Below are 19,137 nucleotides of genomic sequence, written 5' to 3' on the forward strand. Positions count from 1 at the left end.
CTTCCCGTGAAAGATCATTAAAATATATGTGTAGGTTAAAGTTTATTGCAGACTACATATATTTAAAAATGAAACGGAAAAATTATATTATATTTCTGGGTAAGGACTATTTTGGTCAGAACTAGCTTACATAAAGTTGGTCTCATTACTGTTAAGTACATAGCTTTCATTGTTTCTTACAGATTAAGCTCCGCTGCATACGCAGTCCGCAGAATACGTGAGCTTACCGATGTTAGTACTGTTAGACTAGTTTACTTTAGTTACTTCCATAATATAATGTCCTACGGGATTCTCATGTGGGATAAAGCGGCAGATATTCAAACCATATTTGTATTGCAAAAACGAGCGATTCGTTCTGTGTACCGTCTAGGCTCTCGGGTTTCTCTCAGATAAAAGTTTAAGGAGACTGGTATCATGACTGTGGCATCACAGTACATTTACTCAAATATTTTATATGCCCGTAAAAATATATGTACATAATTTCAATAAGAAAGAAGATATCCATAATATTAAACTAAGAGCTAAGTTCAAACTCATGGTACCACGATTTCGTTTAACCAAGGTAAACAACTCTTTTATGGGGAACTGTATACGTTTTTACAATAAGATTCCGGAGCATATATTAAGTTTATCATTTCCTAAGTTTAAAAACTACATTAAAAATATTTTGATCGACAAATCATATTACAAAATTGAAGACTACGTGTTAGATAAAGATGTATGGAAAGACGACATGGCTCCAGAACCCACACAAATTTGATTCAAAGTGTATTCCATAGCATTGAAATTTATTTGAAAAGAGAAATCCCTAGAGTTTCTTGTTCGTTCTTCTCAGGGAGGTCAGCGTAGTGAACGAGCAGTAGCTTAAATGTGACGTTTTCAAGAGTAAATTTATTTTACCTATGGAATAAATAATCTTTGACTTGACATTGACTTTACAAAATTCAAATGACGGTTTTATTGACGTGTAAAAATCAAATTTTACGTTCAGTAATGATAAAAACTTGGATTTCACATTTTTTAAGTTACAACACTGCAACATTGTAATAGCAGGGCGACATTTAAAATAATAAAAAAAAAATCTAAGACAAAATAATACGGTTTTGTTTAAGAACAATCCAGAACGGTAAAACAAATTTGTATACGAAAAATAAAAATATAAAATTTTATCTCTGCAGTGACGTGAAAAATGTGTAATTTTTAATTTCACGGTAACAATGATTTTGTAAAGCAAAATGGATTACATTTTCAACAATGAAGGATCCGAGCTCAAGCATCGGCAAACATTTGTAAGAGAAACGATTTATCAGGGCTTATTGTTACAAGACTCCTCGATATTTCATCTCTACCACCTTGAATAGAGTTGGACTTCAACGACACCGGGTAATAGTTACAGAATTATGAATTACTTTTTATAAAGAAACAATTCACATCAAAACAAACTGTAACAAATAGCAGTAGCATTTAGCAACAGTAGAACTCGTAGTGAAACAATTCTCCCAGGGAAGTACTACCACCTGATCTATTTTTGCCGTCAAACAACAATGTGAGCATTACTGCGTTCCAGTACAGTTTTAAAGAATAATGTGCTAGTGAAATTACAAGCATATGGGACTTGTCAACTTATGTCTCAGGGTGATGGGCGCAGTGGCGCAGCAGCAATGGACAGGCGTGTCGCTTGCCAACAGGCGCACGATTTATCTATCTCGTCACTTGGTTATTTAAAAAAGCAACTATTATTTGTAATGAATATTACACCTTGACTGTCATATATTTTTGGGAAAATATACCAATAGTTTATTATTATTAGTATTGACAAAAGGGCCAAACAAACATAAAGGAAAACTCCTGCGATCTGACTGGTCTAGAACCAGCGTTTGGACATCTAACCGGGGCTATATGTATCAATAATAAAAATAATATACAACACAAGTTAGGTGTACTACTGGGAGTAAACATGTCGTTGTTCGAGTAACTGCACGCCAGCAATTGTAACGTAGTCGCGTCAATTGCAAACTGCAATTTCACAATATGTGAACTCAAACTCAGAAACTTGTATCCTTAACAACATTACCATAATATAATAAGACAATTATATGGTAACTCCATACAAACGTTGCAGCGCGGCGTGTATGTGCGCGCGCTCGCTGCGTGCCGTGGACGCACACATTGTCATAATCTCGCGACCCACTTGCGTTGCACGACACTGGTCGTCCCGACGCATCTTTCTTTTTATGCGAATGTGTGCGTTTATACACGGCACGTAGCGGCTGCGGACACGTACATACAAACCGCGCTGTTACTTTGTACAAAGTTACCATACTTCTCAAACTTTGCAATTACCTACATTACATTACCTTAAACGATAAAATTCATTTTAAATTTTTTGTTGTTATAATTTACTTATGTAATTGAGCTGGAGAGGTGTAAGTAAAAGAACACATTATACATTTTTAACTGACTTTAAAAAAGGAGGAGGTTCTCAATTCGACTCGAAAGTTTTTTTTGTATGTATGTTATGCGATAACTCCGACATATGTGAACCGATTTTGATAATTCTTTTTTGGTTGGAAAAAGAGTACCTCAGTATCATTCCCATCTAATTAAGAAGTTATTTTATGTAAAATAGGAGACAACGAGTAACCGAGTCACTTGGTGGAAGGTGATCGTCGGCTATGGACATCTACAACCTCAGAGAAGCTGCCACGCATTGCCAACCAGTTGACTTGCCTTTTTGGAAGAACCCCATATCATAGCGCAAATAAAATGCTTCAGGAGGGAGACCATTCCACACCTTGCAGGTTTGAGGAAAGAACTAACGTGATGCCCGCATGGTCTGACAATGCTAGGCATCAAGGATGTGAGGATGGGCACTTCTCTTTTGTTGAGAGATGCGATGGTGCAAACGTGACTGTGGCACCAATTTGAAAAATTCCTCTGAGCACCCTTTGTTATAAAGACAGTAGAAAACACACGGCGAGCTACTTCATAAAATTGAATCATATAGATACATAAATAAAGTTACTTTAGTACACTAGTCAATAGACTGACTACTACCCAACTCTAATCCGACAAGCGTAATGATGGCCATTTCGACAAGCCTTTTGCCGAGATCGTGTGTTCAGGTACAGAGTACCAAAATGGCACAATATTGTAACATAATGTTAGGTAAATTACACGGCAATGAGGTATGACGTTGGGGCTAACTGTACACAATATTTTGTATCAAAAAAAACCGAAGCTACGTGGTTGTAAGTACTTATGAACTGCTTCACTTGTAGTTCTATACTATTATTCGTAATATGATGGCGTATCTACAAGTAAAGAAATAGTGGTGTTTTTGCAGTAAGCTCACGTTGAATGACGATGTTTTCAAGTCAATGCAATGCCCAAAGAACAACTCTTTATTGCACAAAGAAAAGATACATGAAACACAAGTTATAAAGGACATATACAAAGGTGAGAACAAGAGAGAGAAGGTTATCTCTAGAAGAGATCTCTTCCAGCCAACCCTAGCCTAGGTGAAAAATGAAGTCATGAACCAACGGTGGACACAAAAGGTGCCTTACACAACATTTCGCTCACTATAAAAAAAAAACATATATTTATCCACTCCTGTATTTCAACTTGTACGTTATAATTTCATATACCATATCACAAAGGAACTTGTTTTAGTTCTGAATCAAAATTTTATTGCGTATGGTACTCGCTGCTGAACTGACAAATTCCGTTATAATAATAACAATAATAATAATAACTCCTGTCGTCCCTGAAAGAAACCCTGTGTCGCGGGTGCCATGGACACACACATAGACAACCACAAATTACACCCAAACTCACCAGAGAAATAAATGTAGGCCGTACAAATATTTCTCCCGGCCCGGGAATCGAACCCGGGGACCTCTGCGTGGCAGTTCGGTATGGTAACCGTTCGGCCAAGGAGGCATTTATTTTCAATAACTGCCTCCGTGTAAGTAAGGTAGTCTGTGCACAAAACTATAACGAGTTTCAAAATAATAACGTTCTATTGATCGCTAATAATATAATATTGACGCTACTCAAATGCTCTACTGCCTCCTGATTGGTGAAAATATAAGCAGCTTGACCAATCACGGATATTTCTATTCTTATCTCTTTGGTTTTTTTTTGTTTTGTAGCAGTTATTTGGCTTTCGTTTGAGTTTGTTGCCGTGAATTGTAAACAAAATATATATTAAGTATCGGTTTCTTTATTTTAATTTATTCGTAGAAAAAGTATGTATGCAATTTTTACATAATTATGTTTTAAAATCTCGGACCCATAATACTGTTTTAGAAAACGTATATTTTATAGCTTATGCAAATTACAAAAAAAGTAGAAACTTGTGAAGTAATTTCTTTCACCTAATTTATTCAAACAAGCGTAGATTTAGGAAAATGCAAAGTAAACTTAATTTAAATTCTGCCCTAATACAAGCTCACATTGTCTCAATTTAGTATACATTATGTTTTATTTATATTTGTATGATATTAAGTGACGAACGCCTGAAGGTCATCGACACGGTCGGTAATAGTTACATTGCAACTTGGAGCTTTAATTCGCAAATTTTATCAGAGTGGCACTGTCAATCCGTCACCCCGAGACATAAAGGTGTTAAATCCCATTTGTATTTTTTTAACGATATTTCTTCGCTGTCGGCGTGAGAAGCTTATGAAGTGACTTACGCACTCGAAGTTACTAGCTTTACTATTACTTACGCAAGTCCAGAGTCGACTAATTTATAGCTATATATAATTGATAGCTCTATATTAAAACGTAATCTTCTGTATTTTTCTTGCTGATAACCAGTGATCGGAATAGGTAGGTTTATTTACCTAAACTTCGATAAACTCAGACAGAAAATGACACTTCATTTTTTAATGCACTTAAGTGCATTAATAATTGACATTATTTGGAATAGTAAGGTAAAGTATATTTATCAAAATATAAATTTTTTTATTCTCCGAAAAAGTGGTTGCAGCAACTCTTTAAATAAATATAATCTACCTACTACATAACCTTTGGAAACGGGAATAAACGCGTTCACATACGAATAGATATTTTTTACACCTACCTAGTTTCCCGAGATTTCGGTCAGGTTGCACCGAAACATTCCTTCTTCCAAACATTCATTATTCCCGTTTCCAAGTGTTAGTAGAATGCAACGCGAAAGTTTAAAAGTACATATACTTACTACATATCCCAAATAACATCAATTTTAATCTACTTAAGTGATTTCCCGTATCCCTTAAAAATCCGGGACAAAAATGTAGTCGTAAAGCAGTCTCTACTTTTTATCTCTGTTCCCCGAAGTTTAGACAAATAAACTCTACCTATTCCGATCACTGTTGATAACGAAAAAGGAAGATGTTGTAGTGTATGTGCATTGTCTATGATTTGTCTCGAGCATACGTCACATGTGCGGGTGTGGAAGGAATCTGTCAGTCTTCGACCGTCAAACCGGAGGCACGCTGTTGCGTACGCGAGCCAAATACCAATACGCTATTACTTGTTGGAGCGGACACTACAGATATATTAAGCCCAATTACGTTTACTTCGTGTTTGACCGTATCGACACCATTATTTAACATGTGTGGGTTGTTTAAAGCTCCATGTCACCCACTAACAATTAAAAGCCCAAGTTGAATCAAACAGTTAGCTAGTTAAGAAGTCCCTTCCCTTTCTTCAAAGGGCTGAGACTTGGAAAACGCACAGTCACTAATGCCCTAAGATTTCTAACCGTGTCGTTACTAGTTCAGGGTAGTCATTAAATAGCTGTTTGAAACTTTTCTAATTAGGAGAAGCATTAATCTTGTTGACGGCCTGTGACTGGCACGGTGAGCGGAATTATACAAATAATTGGCTTCTAGAATATTCTATTGATCCTTTTGTTGTTTCCTTCTATTTTTGGAGTTAAACAACAACATTCCTCGACCTTAATTTTATATAGATTTAATTAATATGACTGGATTGATACTGTTTTATATATGACATTATACATTAGCAGCGGTGGTTTTAGCAGTTGCTTCTAAGTATTGAGGTGAGATAATCCCTGTGGCGGTATGTAAGTATGAATTTCTAAATTTTTTACCATAATCAAGAAAATCGTGATAAAATCTGCATATAGAGAAAAATGTTCACAACCCCTGGAAAACGTGTAAAGTCCCAAATCTGCATTGGGCTAGTAAGACGGACTGCGGTTTAAAACCCTCTCCTTAGAAGGTATTAGTTCCCAGTGAGTATCCCCTAAGTAACAGTAGAGAACCTTGTGAAAGCGTTCGTACAGGGAACTACGCCACCTTACCTATTTCTGCCACCAAGCAGGAATGTGAGCTTTGCTGCGTTTCAGCTTTGAAGAGTAAGGGTGCCAACGAAATTACATGCACGTGGGAGTTTACAACTTATGTTTAAGGATAACGGCCGCAGTGGCAGTACCCATAAAATCTTTGCGTTTTAAAAAGCTCTGAGCAACAATGCAATTAGTTCATTCGGTCATTTGGTATTAGTAAAAACAAAAATGACATCGTATAGTGAGTTGTTGATGGTATTGTTTATGTACTGTAGTGTTTATGTATATTCGATACTTCCAAGTAGAAAGGACCTGCAAAACAGAAATTTATAAACGTTTTGGTTAATTCCTTTTTAATTTTTTGAAAGTGTACGTATAAAGAAAACATATTTTTTGGTGAATAAATAATGAGAGTATGAATGACTCTATTACGTGAATAGGCGGAATAGGAGTCATCCATAGAGCATCGTACAAGGCACAGAAGACGGTACTAGACTGCGCGGAGTGTCATCCACGCAATGGATCTGGATGGAATGGAAAGATGACATTTTCTGCAGGAGTGCAACAGAAAATACACCATCAAAAAGAGAGGTGTATGATCAACCTATTTATAACGTCTCACTGCTGGACACGGGTCTCCTCCCAGGCGAGGGTTTTAGGCTATAGTCCTAGTTACTGAGAGTTGTGAACCTTCTTCGACGTGCAAGTTTCATAACGATGTTTCCCTTCACCGAAAAGCTTATGGTAAATTTCAAATTAAGTTTGCGAACGGAAGCTGTTTTGTATCAAAAATACCAAAAAACACATGCAGTAATTAAAGTTGAGTTGATGACTTTAGCATCACTTACAGCATTAATGATCGTAACTTTGGTTAGTCGTAAGTTACGTTAATTCGTACTCATCGGGACGATATTACAAAGTAACTCACGACTATAGTGTAGCATCGAAAGTGTAACGACTACCAAAATACAACTTACAAACAACTAGATACGATCCATACGTTATCCTACACAGTTAACATTTTCCGGTGGCATTAAGTTGAAAAATAGTGTACATAGCGCGTGGAACATCTACAAATAGCACACGCATATCGTTTTGCCGCATTGTAGGGCTCCCAATGCAAAATATAAAGTCCAACTGTTATAGACGCAAAAGTAAAATAAGTCGAATGAATAATTTATCATTTGCTTTGTAACGATAAAGTAACACTTTGTGAGGAAATTTAAATAAATCTACAAAAATCTTTTAAAATCTCCAGTCTTTATTGGCCCGAGTGGCGAGCAATGAACTTATAGATCGTGTTACGAATTTCGAAATCCGAAAACGACCTTATGTCCAAGATATAAGATATCGGATAACGATCTGAAAATGGAGTTGGATTGGACATATTGCAAGACGTGGTAAAAGACAGTTGGAATAAAGCGACTACCGAATGGTGACCAAGAAATGGATAACCATTTCTATAAAGAAACGTGTTGCGTCCAGTAGCGCGATAGGTGAACGACATGACCAAAGTTGCGGACCGTGAATGGGTCAACTAGCAAAGGATGATTGGGGACAAACAAACTCTACCCAATAGTGGGTGAAGTCGGGCTGTGGATGATGAAGATGATGGTGAACGATGGCGTAATAACAATACTACCTATAGCTTAATCACAATTAGTAGGGATTATTATTTCGATTGAAACAGGAGTTTATTATGCGGACTCTGGGTTAAAATCAATTACATTTCCGTTTAGCTCTTTCAGGGTGCTTCTATCAATGATATTTTAAAATAAGTATTACATATGATAGACAATAGGTGATGTCATATAACAAGAACAAACCAGTTACCTACTGATTCTTCTCAGGGGAATCAGCATTACGAATGAATAGTAATGTTTAATTTGAGTACCTTTATCAAATGTAATTAAGTTATCTGTGAAATTAAGATACCTAGAATGTAGTGGTGGTATAATTTTCTATTCATAAATTTAGTACCAGTAGACGTCATCGGTGAAATTACGGGTACATAGGATTTGCCAACTTATGTCTCCGGGTGATGGGAACGGCGGCAGTGCCCCTTGGACCTATTGTGATTTAAATCTCTGAGCGAAACTGAAACTGTTATGGACAATCGCGTTGCGTACGACAGGCGTGCGACTTTTTCGTCCCGTTACTTGGTATGATAAAGAAAAAAACTGTTATGTTGTATAATTATGTCATTGTTCTCACGAAAGAAATGATCTCGGAATTTTACATACATAATCATTGACTTACAATTATATGGACGTCGGGTCCGCGCTAAAAAGTGTCCGAACTTATAGGGCGTTAAAATCGTATACAAAGCGTCATTTACGCTTTAGTCTTCGTTTGTTCGACTGGCAGCGAAGCAAGCAAAATTAGACAGTACTGCGATGACATTACAATTTAAATTCAACGTTTTAGCTTATTCATATCCCTGTACATGTCACTACGTTTAAATAGGTTGACTTGGGACATTTTTTTCGTGGTTTTTGTATTAGACCCGTCGTCCATTTATTTGTAAGTCAATGTTTACATGTTACTACGTTTAAATAGGTTGACTTGGGACATTTTTTTCGTGGTTTTTGTATTAGACCCGCCGTCCATTTATTTGTAAGTCAATGTATATAATCCAACATATCGAGTTCCTAGGCTTTTTGCGATTGCTATTACATTGAAAATGAACCTTATTCTTATTTTGTATTCCAACATAAATTGCGTATTTATTTTTTCAAACAAACCACATTTCAGGTCGTTTACGTGTTTTGTAAAACAAATACCTACACGCGATATAGATCCGAAAAAAAAATTGTTTCCTTTCCGACATATTCAAACATTTTAGTGGACATTCTCAGATACTTGTACGAAAAAAGTCGAAGTCAATGTCAAATCATGTTTATTTCATAGGTAAGCAAATTATACTTAAAATCGTTATATTGATAAAACTTTACTGCTCATTCATAAGGACATTATATATTTATCATTTATAATATTTATAAATGATAAATATATAATGTCCATGATTTATAATATTTATTCAAACTTCTTAGATCGAAAATACCTGCAAGAGCTAAACGGGTCACTAACACAGTTTTTTGTCATCCAAGTGCGTACTTTAGAATAAAGTTTTTGTTTTATTTTTAAGCCTCGTAAATGGCAAATTTTGAATATCACCCGGAATCATATTACAGAAGCGTATATAATGCCCCTTAAAATAATTTGTGAAAAAAAAAAACGACGTACAGGAACGCTGAAGTCCAAGATTTTGGAACAACGTACACCTATAACATTTTTATAAAAAAATAAGGCTTGTCGACATGGCCATCATTACACTTGTCGAAATAGAGTTGGCAGTCTATTGACTAACATACTAAAGTAACTTTATTTATATATCCATAAGATTCAACTTTATGAAGTAGCTCTCCGTGTGTTTTCTACTGTCTTTATAACAAAGAGCGTTCAAAGGAATTTTTCAAACTGATGCCACACTCACGTTTGCACCATCACATCTCTCACCAAAGAGAAGTGCCCATCCTCACATCGTTGATACCTACATTGTCAGACTATGCGGATATCACCTGCAAGATGTGGAATGGTCTCCTTCCTGAGGCATTTCGTTTGCGCTATGATACAGGGTTCTTTAAAAAGGCGGATCAACAGGTTGGCAACGCATGGCAGCTCCTCTGATGTTGTCGATATGCGACGATCACCTTCCATCAAGTGGCTCATTTACTCGTTTGCCTCCCACTTTACATTAAACAACCGACCTCAAAAAATCGTGGAATAACATCTATTTGCCAAGGTTTGAAATCGGTTACCAGTGCGCGAAACCGGATTCATCTCCTAGTACGATATTTCCTTCAAATTTAAATGAGAAAATACTGAGGCACCCTCTTTCCAACAAAAAAAAAAAGCTAAATCGGTTTACAAATAATATAATGTTTTGGAGGTCTTGATTTACGTGTCAGAAAATTCTATAATCTAACCCTAATAAATTGCTTCCACCCTTTGAACCCCTAATCGTTTCGATGTCGGGGTGCACATTCACTCGAAAGATCCATCAAGTATACATTAAGCACTTCAAAATACAGTTACATAGACAGACGGGCTATTGTTAGTTTTGGTTTTGTCGAATTATCGTATAAAGCAGATTACGCCAAAAATTCTTATTTTCATTTTTGTTTGTCAGGAATGATGAATTGTTGTGATTTATTAATATAATTCCCCAACAGCAACAAACACACCAGCAAAGTTTTCATTTTTAACCGACTTTTTTTCTGTAAAATTAACAGTAAAATTGAGAACCTCCTCCTTTTTTGAAGTCGGTTAAAAAGAAAGATGTCACAGCCACATGTGGCATTTTATTTTCATTTAATTTCATTTTAAGTTCGTGTAAAAGAAGCCATGAAAGCATTGTCCTATTATGAAAACAAAATTTCGCTATGCAATTAATTATAACAGCCTTCGGATTGTTATAAAATGTTTAAAAGGTTTTTAAATGAACAAAATGTCTTTATTGTCTTTCAAAAAGAAAACTTAATCCACTTGCACTAAACTTCTTAAACCAATACTTGCAATGCAAAAACTTCAACTTAATACATTGTGTTATGATTGTCTTATTAATTTAAGCATAGGTTTAAGACATATCTAAGTTTAGTACAAGGGGATATTATACGGCAGACAGTTTCGTTTGTGAAAGTCTGGTGTCCATAATTGGATTGACCTGTGCAACAAGCTTCACCTCGGGAGACGATGTAAGACAGACATAAGACAAAGTGATAAGGTGTACTTAAGGATCAGTGGAGAAGAAATCCAGTCTTGTCGAGAGTCCATGGTCAGTGGAATTTTGACACTCGAAGTAGTCTCCGATTGGGGCGAAGCCAACCTTGTCACATTTAATGCTACCAAAACGCAGGCGTGTCTATTTTCCACAAAACGGAGACCCTTTCATTTGACTCCGACTTTTTGTGATATATCCATACCGATAGCCGACCGTCTCTAGCTACTTGGAATGGACCTGTCGTCCAATCTCAACTTCGGCAGAAGCATTGAATCCATGGCCAAAAATTCATTCAGGAAGCCTGGCATCCTTTCCAAGGTGAGTCATAACTTCACACCGAGACAGTTGCTTCAGCTTATACCAAGCACAAGTCCGGTCGTGTATGGAGTACTGCTCTCACTTACGGGATGGCTCTGCTAAATACCAACTGGCCACCTTGAACTCAATCGACAATCGTGGCAAGAGGCTTATAGGTGACTCGGAATTAGTAGAGGCAAAGCTGCAGAACCTTGAACAACGCCATAGAGTTGCTTGCTTATTGGTATTCGACAGGATATATCACGGAGAGTGTGCGATGGAATTGCATAATTTGATTCCGCCTTCCCCTATCCATCACGCGCGACTGTATCGACACAAACGTGCGGTTGCATCGATGCAATCGCCTATAAATCCCAAGTGTAGCGGTGCAATCGCGCGTTTGTATTGATGCAGCCGCGCACTTGGATCGCGTTTGCATCGCTAGGTAGGTAGAAGGTAAACGATTAGCAACTGCATCGCGTTTGCATCACTGCTACCCACTCACTCGTTTGGGTGCGCGACGCATATTATGTCATAGTGAAGTTCATCGCTATTTTATGTGTTTACATTATAAGCCGCGATATGGGGCGTGTAATATAAACATTTGAAAGTCGAGAACCAATTAAGCTACGGGAAAAAAAAAACATGAGCGATAAGAGCACGTAAGAAGCTTTCGTTTGGACTACAGTTATGATTGTAATTCGACGACTGACTTTATTTGCTAATTCTTTTCGTGCCGGTATTGTTTTGAACATGCTATAATTATTATACCTTAAATTTATATGTATTATAGGAAGGTATTTTCATGACCCGGAAATAACCCTTCAAATAACTAGTAGATTTGGTGGTTATTTAAAGAAAGCAAAGCGAGGTGCGCAGCAAATCGACAATAAATATATTTTTCGTTCAGCACCTACTGTGAATTTTGGAGAGAAAATTTCTGAAGGATGCTAATGGGAATTGAGTTATAAAGACCCTTCGCCACCGGGATACAGACATTAATCAAATTACGACAATCGCTCGACGCCCTCTGTAACAAGTTTGCAAAACATTTATAAGTTATAATTTAATACAATAAGAAGTTATCAATTCTTGGAGAGTTTAATTTTCAAAGAATTGGTTCTAATACCATTCTAATACATTCTTTAGGTATGTATTTCCATTTTACATTTGAAAACCTGTTTTCTTCTTATGGCTATTCTTTGGTAGGTTACAAACTACATTAGCTAGTTATAGTAATATTTATTTGTAATGAACATCATGATGTTTCTACTACCTTGATATTCGTAATAATGTATTTTTGTGAAAATACTCCAACTTTTGAAAAACTAGTCGTTTAGAACCCGGTACAAAGATCCGCAGCAAGCATGTGGAGCTTGTTGTAAGAGCGGTAGCCCCGGTTAGGCATACAGACACTGATTCGAGTCCAGTTTATTAGCAGTAGAGCTCCTTGTGAAAGAGTTCGTCCAGGGAAGTAGGTACTGCCACCTTAACTATTTCTGCCGCTAAGCACTAATGTGAGTATTACTGCTTTCTGGTTTGGAAGGGTAAGGTTGGTTGTGAAATTACAGGCACACGGGACTTGTCATGGGAGTGTGTTGTCGATGATTGGGCGCAGTGGCGGTGCCCTTCAGATCTTTGCGATTTAAAGCTCTGAGTGACACTGCAACTGTAATGGATAGGCATTCGTCCGTACCGTCATTTGGTATTATAAAAAAAGTTACATCGAAGGAATTTTTGTTTGTGGTTATTTGGACTTTGTATTAATACTGTTATTAATACAAAGTCCGAACAACCAATACCAGTGTATTGCAATAGGTGTACGAAGCGAGAATGGGTGAAGTAAGACGCTGAAATTTCCAAATGCGCAACGGCTTTTATTGACGTAGTTGTATGATCGACATAGGAGGCATTATTGCGCTGATCCTCGATGTTAGCTCACCGTCCCACACGCTGGAAGCGGCAGCCGACGGTCAAGAACGACGATGTTATGGCTTTCATGCAAGTATCCCACCTGGTAGTACTGGAATGCCACTCATGGGCCCTGTGATTCGATACAAAGCAATTTTCGATAGCACGTTCTATTTTGATCCCAGCGCCATCTAGCGGCAAGGCGAGGTTAGTAATATTTCGTGTACGTGGTGTTACAGTATAGTAATATTTATATTGATAAACCGTAGTAACCTAATAGTTTGACCTACAGATGTTCGCACCAATGCTGCCGTTCTTAGTTAAAAGGGCGCATGTGACATTTTTGCTAAAAATGAGTTACGTATAATGAGTTCCTAGGAATTTAAATGTGAAATTTCATTTGAAATATACTATGAGCTTTACGGTCAAAGGAAAACATCGTGATGACACCTGTACGTTGAAGAAGGTTCAGAAGCCTCGTATTGGGACAGGGTGGCGGACTAACCAAGACCCTCGACTGAGAGGAGATACGTGTCTAACGGAGTGGGACTGGTAAATTAGTTGATGGAGAATTTTAATAAATATTTATTTCGGACAAGAATGATCCAACTTTATATATACTTTTTTCTTTTAATTTAAAATTGTGTACTGTGTTAAAACATTATATTTTATAGGAAATGAAACTATTTTTAATCGACTTCAAAAAATGATGGAGGTTCTCAATTCGACTGTATATATGTTACGCGATAACTCTGGTATTTGTGAACCGATTTTCATGATCCTTTCTTTTCATTTTTATTGGAAGAGGGTACCTCCACAGTGGTCCCATTTAATTTTGAAGAAAATCATTCACCTATAAGGGTGGCTGTTCACGATTGAAGATTCATTTTTATAAATAGCGCCTAAATTTTATTATAAGGAGCAATTATTTTAATGGTTGATTTTGCTATTCACCAATTCAAAGCGTTTTTCTCTCTCAATATACTTTGAGTAGTGAGGACCGATTTTTATTATCTCCTGTGTCAAGTTCCGTATAGTGGCGAACTAGGGGATGAATCCGGGTATGCGCACTTTCCGGTAACCGATTTCAATAAAACTTGGCAAATAGATTTAATTCCAATAGAATATAATACAATAAAAGTACTGAGATTATTTAGATCTATAATAATAACGCACACACTCAACATAGTCCCGCACTAGGGAAACCCTGTGTCGCGGGTGCCATGGACACATATAGACAACTACAAATTACCACCCAAACTTACGAGAGAAATAAATGTAGGCCATACAAATATTTCTGCCGGTCCGGGAATCGAACCTGGGACCTCTGTGTGTAGTAACCGTTCGGCCAAGAATGTTCTAAATCGCGTATATTTGTTTTTCTAACAAAACTAACGTTTAACCTTATCCTTACCTTTTAACCTTTACAGATCCCATTGTCACGGTTGACTGAGATGGTAAAGTCATTAATTAGTTATCATTAATATTAATGCACACCACCTAATTTTTTACTATAGTTACAAAAGATACAAATTAAATACTTTATTTTTAATTTTGCAACGAATATTCAACAATTTACGCTACATCTGTTTTACAAATTATTTTATTTTAACAATATAAATTTTTATTAAGTTAAATTTATTATTAATTAATAATGGAAATTAAAACATATGAATCAGTACCTACCTTAATTTTAAATTTTTTTTCAAAGTACATTCCAATTTACGCTACATTATGTTTTACAAATTATGTTATTTTAACAATATAAATTATTTATTAATTAATTTCTATTACTTGATACTTAGTTTAGCGGACTGATGTCCGCAGCTCGACGTCGAGCCGCCTATTAAAATTTATTATTAATTGTAATAATAATTACAATAAATTAAAATATATTAATAAAGTACTGCAATATATTTTAATTATTTAATTAGCTTTCGCTGCTGTGGATCACTCAGAGCTTTAAATCACAAAGATCTGAGGGGCACTGCGACTATGCCCGTCACACTGAGGCATAAGTTGACAAGTCCCATGTGCCTGTAATTTCACCAGCACGTCACGAAAACGTCATGTTTTAAGCTACTGTTCGTTCACTACGCTGACCTCCCTGAGAAGAAACTCTAGGGATTTCTCTTTTGAAATGAACTAAAATGATATGGAATACACTTTGAATCATAATTGTGTGGAATATAGACTCATGTTGTCTTTCTTTCTTTGTAATAATATTTTCAAGTAATATACTTTTAATGTTAGTTTTAAACTTAGGAAATAATATAAATAAATTTGTATTCTTGTATAACATAGCTTGCAAAATCAGTGAACTTAAGAGGCAGTGGGCCGATATCCGATGGAACAGACTTGTTTAGAATGACGACCACGTCAAAGCAAACTTAGTGGAAGGAGGGTGAGCAGCGCGGACCGAGAAAGTTGGCGTGCTCAGGGGGAGGTTTATGTCCTTTAGAAATTATTATCTAAAAAGTTCAAGTCAAAAGTTACAGAAGCTGAAATTCGGTTTCGTCCACAAAGTGCAGTCATTACGTGCAAACACTAGCTCTAAGTAAAATGTTAATTGAGTTTCTTTATCGGGAAAGATGGCGAAAAATTGTGAAGCACTTTGTCTGGCGATATTTTAAGGTATAATCAAGTTAATTTCTTGCGAAGTGCTCTCTACGTAAGTGGTACTGAATATTGAATATGAGGTCACTACCGATTAAGGACAAAAACCAGTATAAAGAGGAAAAAATAAAGATTTCGATTTTTTTTAGTAAAATATCAGGTAACGGCCACCTGAGAGAACATTCGTATTATAAAACACTTACTGTAGCCTTCAAAGACTAGGATAATACTAGTCGTAATAGCCTATAATATAGTCCTACTTCTGGTGACAGGTTTCCTCTCACAATGAGAGGGCTTGAGCTTTAGTTCCCAAGTTGGCCCAAAGAAGGTCGGGAACTCCTCCTTATTTATTTAGGGGCTTTGATGAAATATAAAATGATTACTTGTTTGTAAGCCCATCTCTGGATGTAGGCCACCTCCATCATGTGCCACTCGACCGCGTCCGCAGCCAGTCGAGTCCACGTGAGTCCCGCCACATGGGTGATAATGTTTCTCCAGCGTCAGCGCGACCGCGGCCTACGGTTCAGTCGTGGGTACCAGTGGAGAACCCTCTCATTCCATTTGCTGTCAGTGGATCTTACCTGTAAATTTCAAATAAAATTTCATACATAAAGTTAAAAATTTAGAGGTGCAAGCCGGGATTCAAACCTACGAACCTCTGCTTGAGGGGCAGTGTGTCAAACTTTAGGCAACTATGGGTTTGATTTAGGTATTATTAGAATGGTATTTGGTGAGACATAGAATATGGATCTCAAACGCAAAATCGTAACAATGCTGACATAAATATAAACCAAACTCATATATCAGACAAAGCCGTGTAACCTAACACGAATAAAATATTATATCGGAACGTCTCTCTTGACGATTTGTCCGGATATTTTATTTTCGTGCATAAACTTGGGGATTCTGCGATAATATTTCAAGTTTGCAGGTGCGCGCTTCGTATAGAATGAAATGTATGTGTGGTATGTGTTCTTTATTAGAAAAACACGTAGCGTTCTATTTTAGTTTAAATAGAGTTACAGCAATACTGAACCCTATCCATATTTAAAGATTTTATAAGTTGTAATTATAATTTCACATTAATAAATTTAATTACAATTATTAAAGCGACATCTCTAGTGCAGACTAGAGATTTTTTCTTCAGTGATAGACAGCCAGGTACCTGTGAAGGTACCTGACTGAGTGAAGAAATGGATTTCTCACAGATGGCGCTACGTCTAAAAAGTTCTCAAATACCAAAACACAGATCTGCAACAAGCACATACGAAAATAGGTCCGCCGGTTCGTTCTGTGGCTTACTTGGTAAAGCGTCTAGCACGGTTTGCTAGAAAACCCTGGTGCGAATCCAGTCGGATCGCAGGATTTTTTTCTAAGTGTTCGATCTTTGTATTAATAATTTATTCATTCATAAACTGTTATCTATATAAGTATACAAAAATACACGTTCCATCCGTGACTTGTTGATTCCACTGCTGGGTACGGGTCTCTACTAAGGAGAAGATTGGTTGATCTCTTGGAGAGTTCAAAGGTTTTTTCTTTCAATGGCATTGCTATGACAGAAATATAAATATTTTAGGTTTACGGTGAAAAATACTATCAAATACTTTCATAGGTTAAAAATAAAATGTACAAAGTAGTACCTTGTAAATTGGACTTTCCGATGGAACCATAAAGGCTAGAAAGATTATTATAATGTGCCAGTGTGTGTGATGTGTGGGTACTGCCGCTGCGCCCGTCACCCTGAGACATAAAGTTCACAAGTCCCATATGCCTGTAATTTCACCAGCACGTGTGCGTCTGCTCACATTACTGTTTGGCGGCAGAAACAGGTAAGGTAGCAGTACTTCCCTGGATGAACTCATTCTCAAGGAGGTCTACTGCTGCTACAGGTCAGTATACAGCGTATATAATAAAATATTTCATTTATTACTTTGCCAATAACTTCGCAGGATGTTGAGGACCTTTGATCACAAAGGACTTGAGAATTTTTGTCGATGTTTTTACCATCTTTATCAGTCATCCCTATCCTTTTGTTCCGTTGAAATCATTTCCCTAGAAAAATACTCGCTTGAATATAAGAATCATAATACACGCAAATATTTCATACCGCGGTCCCCTTACGTTCGGGTATAGGGCAACAAATTTATTTCTGCAGTCAGCGAATAGCGCTATACGTTTCCATTACTCTTTGACACGTATAAAGGGTTCATATTGTACAAGAATGGAAAAATATAATCTCCCATAAACATTTACAGCTGAAAAGATGACTTAACATAAAGAGCCTAAAATGATCTTAATTAATTATTATCTAGTTTGTCATAGTTATATCGATCTATAAATAAAGGTATTTTGTGGCTGAATTTTAAGGCCATTCTTACACTATTGTACATTAGCTCTCAATATAGCTGACACACTTTAATTTATTTTCCAGGTTATACCACTATACTATTGTAGCCCAGAACTCAGCCACGTCGACCGCATCATTAGTAGCCGCCATTAAATCCTCAAGCTTGCTGATGTTAGGGCACGCAGGGCAGTGATACGATTGACTCGCATCGCACAAACAATCCAGATTAGAATTATCCGAAAATCACCTCACCTGAACAATTACCCTTACTCCGACCAACCTGGTTCGCAAGCAGTTTTTGTAGCAGTAGAGCTCTTTGAGAAAGATTTCATCCAAGGAAGTACTGCCATCTTATCTGTTTATGTTACTACGTTCCAGTTTTGAACAGTAAAGGTGCTGGCGAAATTACAGGCACATGAGACTTGTCAACTTATGTCTCAGAGTGACGGGCGCCGTGGCAGTGCCCTTCAGGATCTTTGCGATTTAAAACTCTAAGTGGCACTGCACCTGCTGTGGACAGGACTTGTTCTTTCCACCACTTGGTATCATAAAAAAGCCTATTTAAAAACTTCCAGATAGTCAATGGCAATTCTTGTCCAGGAGGAAAACTCGCAGAAAGCGGGACAACTGTATAAGGTATTCTTTCGCGCCAAAGGTCGCACCTCGCTTGAGTAACAGGGTTTTTGAAAGGGCTAGTCGCTTACGACGTTCTACATAAAGTGTGCTGAATATTTCCATCTGCGTTTGGTAAGTTTGTAACAATATAGAGGTCACACGCCTTGGGAGGTTTTCTCAAGAATAACTGTTTTTTTAGGACTTTCCTTGCATCTATCCAATACTCTTGTTTACCTTAGATAGTATTTGTAAATCAGG

This window comes from Hyposmocoma kahamanoa, unplaced genomic scaffold (genome assembly GCF_003589595.1).
Source record: "Hyposmocoma kahamanoa isolate Upper Pololo Valley unplaced genomic scaffold, ASM358959v1 99516, whole genome shotgun sequence".
Taxonomy (NCBI): domain Eukaryota; kingdom Metazoa; phylum Arthropoda; class Insecta; order Lepidoptera; family Cosmopterigidae; genus Hyposmocoma; species Hyposmocoma kahamanoa.